The sequence below is a fragment of the Rhincodon typus genome, chromosome 12 (genome assembly GCF_021869965.1).
Source record: "Rhincodon typus isolate 14 chromosome 12, sRhiTyp1.1, whole genome shotgun sequence".
NCBI classification, from domain to species: Eukaryota; Metazoa; Chordata; class Chondrichthyes; order Orectolobiformes; family Rhincodontidae; genus Rhincodon; species Rhincodon typus.
Genome location: NC_063343.1, coordinates 60,860,242 through 60,864,361, shown reverse-complemented (window position 1 = coordinate 60,864,361; position 4,120 = coordinate 60,860,242).

The following is a 4,120-nucleotide window of genomic DNA, read 5'->3' as shown; positions in this document are numbered from 1 at the left end:
ATAAACTTCTAATAATTTAACTTACAGCTAACTAGAAGGTCCCCAGTGTTAGATTCTCACATAAAAATACTAAATATATTCTTCCACAAATACAATTTAGGTAACACTCTGAATCTCAGGACTATGTTACTCTGTCACTAGCCTAAATTCCACTACTTTAAATATTATGGGTATGAAAAGATTAATATAAATTAAAAGTAAGAAAAAAAATCACCTGACTACTACTTACCACTCAGAAGCTCATCCATCCAAAACATCGCTTTTGAAATTGTGGTGTTAGCCATTTAAGTAATATCCACCCCTTCTATTCCTACTGCCAAAGTCCATAACCTCATATTTTCCCACATTATATTCCATATGGTAACTATACAAATCATTGGTGACACTGCATCTGGAGTACTGCATACAGTTTGGTCCCCTTACTTGAGAAAGGATGGAATTGCATTGGAGGCAGTTCAGAGAAGGTTTACTAGATTAATTGCAGAGATGAAAGGCCTGTCTTATGAGGAGAAATTGACCAGTTTAGGCCTATATCCGCTAAAATTTTGAAGGATAGAGGAGATCTAATTGAAATTCTAAAGATACTAAAGGAGATTGACAAAGTAGGTGTAGGGAAGATGTTTTCCCTTGTAGGGGAATCTAGAATGACAGATTATTGTTTTAGTCTAAAGGGCAGGAGTTTTAAAACGAGGATGAAAAGGAATTACTTCACTCAAAGGTTTGTGAATGGAATTCATTACCTAGAGTGTGATGAACATTGGGACACTGAATCAATTTAAAGAAAGGGTAGATAAATTTTTAATTCATATTATGTTAAAGGGTCATGGGAGTGGGCAGGAAAGCACAGTTGAGGCCAAAATTAAAATAGCCATAATCATATAATATTGTGGGACAAGCTGGAGGGGCTGAATTGCCAACTCCTGTTTGTAATTCTTATGTTCTTAACTGCAATTTTTTACCCATTTTCTTAATCTGTGACAATAGAGGATATTCTGTAGACTCCCAGAGTCATCCTCACCACACTACTAACATTCCCACCTATGTTCTGTCATCTGCAAAATAGGTGATAGTACATTCTTCCATCATCCACGTCATTAATATATTAATAAATAATTGTGACCCCAGCACTGATCCCTGTGGCATTCCACTAGCCACAGGGTGCCACCCTGAAAACAGCCCCTTTATTATCCCAGTTCTCCATCCTCTGTTATTTAGCCATCCCTCTATCTCAGCTAATATATAACTCCCCCACCCCAACACCTTGGGCTCTAAATATGTATCCTAACTTGCAGTACATCTACTGGTTTCCCTTTATCTATCTTGCTTGTTATCTCCTCAAAGAACTGTAATAAATTTGTCAGGTACAATTTCCCCTTCATGAGGCCGTGCTAACTTTGCTTGGTTTTATTCCGTACTTCTAAATGTTCTGCTTTTACTTCCTTTATAACAAACCCTAACATTTTCCCAATGATAGATGTTAAGCTAACTGGCCTATAGCTACCTGTTTATTTGTTTCCCTCCCTTGAGTGAGGGTGTCACATTGACATTCTCTGGGATTCTTGGAAGATTACGACCAGTGCATCATTATCTCAGCAGCAATTTATTTTAAAATCTTTGGATTCATCCCATCAGGTCCAGGAGACTTATTGAACTTTAGTTCCATTAGTTTCTTTAGTTTTTTTTAATCTAGTCATATTTATTTCCTCCTCCTGCCACTCCCCCACTTTAGCTCCTTGATTATTTAGGATTTTTAGAATGTTATTAGTAATATATACTATGAAGACTGATGGATTTATTTAATTCAATTCTTTATTCAACTCTTCTTCCATTTCCCAGTTCCTCATTGCTATTTATAAGAAGCAGTAAATAACTCTATTCCTGACTCCTCAAAATCTGTCAACCATTTACACAGCGTAAGTGTAATGAATTTTCTCTGCCTGCTTGGAAAAGTGCAGCTCCAGTAACTTTCAAGAAGTTACAGAACAGTGTGGCCTATTCCATTGATGTTCCATCTAATACCTTCAACATTCAGTTCCTCCACCACTTATGCATAGTGGTAGCAGTGTATACCACACTAAAGATGCACTGTAAAACTCACAAAGACTCCGATGATACCACCTTCCAAACAACATCTACCTAGCAGAGCAAGGGCAATAAGATGAATGGGAATGCTCCTGCTGCAAATTCCTCTCCAAATCACACACTATCCTGACTTGGATATCGCTGTTCCTTCGACGTTGCTGGGACAAAATCCTGGAACTCCCTTCCTAACAATACTTTGGGGGTCCCTACACCACATGGACCGCAGCAATTCAAAAAGGCATCTTACCACCACTTTCTCAGGGGTAATTAGGGATGGGCAATAACTGCTGACCCACATTCTGTAAATGAATTTTTAAATTGTTCCAGTGTTGTTTCTTCACAAACTTTCTTTCAGGTGTGATATTTTATCCAGTTTCAACGATGCTAAACCCATTAATAGTGCCTTTCCCATTAATTTTACACCATCTAATGTTTCACACTTCTTCTTAACTACAATGCCTGATTTGTTCCTATCCCTTGTGAAAAAAGGAAGTAAGCATCCATTAAGAACAATGCCCATGTCTTAGTTCTCTGCAGACAGTTTTCCTTAGTTATTCTTTCCTTAGTTATTTTCTAACACTTAACAAACCAAAAAAAGAAACTTCAGGACTGCCTTCATTTCATATGTCAAACTTTGTTTTCATTTTCCAATTTCCTGCTTAATTTTACCCCTATCCTCTTTGTGGCTTTCTGTAGAACTGACGCCTCGATATCTGATATAAGTTTCCTTTTTTTTTCCCCACATCCTCCTGGATAATCCAGGTTTGGAAGTTCCAGCCCTTTTCATTCTGAAGATCTATTTGATCTGAATTCTCCCTATCTCCTTTTTGAGTACTTCCCACTGGTCTGATATTGATTTACCTTCAGGTATCTATTTCCAGTCTACATTTAGCAAATCACCTTGTAGTTTAGAAAAATTTGGCCTTTCCTCAATTTAAGGCCTTTGTTGTTTGACTGTCTTTGTCCTTTTCGCTGACTGGTCTAAGCTGTTCCCCGCTGATATCCCTTACCCCTGCGTATCTTCATTTCCTATAGTTCAATACACAGTTGTCCCTACTTGTTGAGCTTTTTATTCATTGTAAGGGTGGCAGAAGTCATTCACTACAGGACATTTATACACCTGGTGGGTGCGTCCAACAAATTTCTAGGTTCATTATTCCCATTAGAATCATTGAGTCACACAGCATAGAAACAGACCCTTGGTCTAACTTGTCTGCACTGGCCAGACATCCCAATCTGATATAGTCCCATTTGCTAGCATTTGGCCCATGCCCCTCTGAAACCTTTCTATTCATTTACCTATCCAGATGCCTTTTAAATGTTGTAATTGTACTCATCTCCACCACTTCCTCTGGCAGCCTGTTCCGTCCATTTATCACCCTCTGCATGAAAAAGTTGCCCCTTAGGTCCCTTTAAAATCCTTTCCCTCTCACCTTGAACCTATGTCGTCTAGTTTTGGACTGCCCCACCCTAGGAAAAAGACCTTGACTAGTCACCCTTTTCATGCTCATCATGATTTTACAAACCTCTATAAGGTCACCCCTCAGCCTCCAACGCTCCAGGGTAAAAAGCCTCAGGATATTCAGCCTCTCCCTATAACTCAAACCCTCCAGTTCCAGCAACATCCTTGTCAATCTTTACTGCATCATTTCAAAGTTTAACAACATCCTATAAAAGAGCGACCAGAATTGTGTGCAGTATTCTAAAAGTGGCTTTACCAATGTCCATGTACAGTTGTTTAGAACCAATCTAGAATAACCACATTCAGTTTTGGTAGTTAAGGTATATTGGCCTGACAGGGGACTAGCAGGGATAAAATAGTTGGGGTGTGAGTATGGATGCTTAAAGTAGGACTCTCCATAGAGAATGTGCAGACTCAGGTGCTGAACTGGTTACTTTTATTCTGAGGACCCTGCTCCCCATTCTGATCTCACATTACTATTTAGAATTTGATCGTTCGAACAGAGATTCAGTGACATTAATAATTTCACAGAGGGAACATGAGATTGGGCGATGATCAGGAAGTTGATTTGACGGG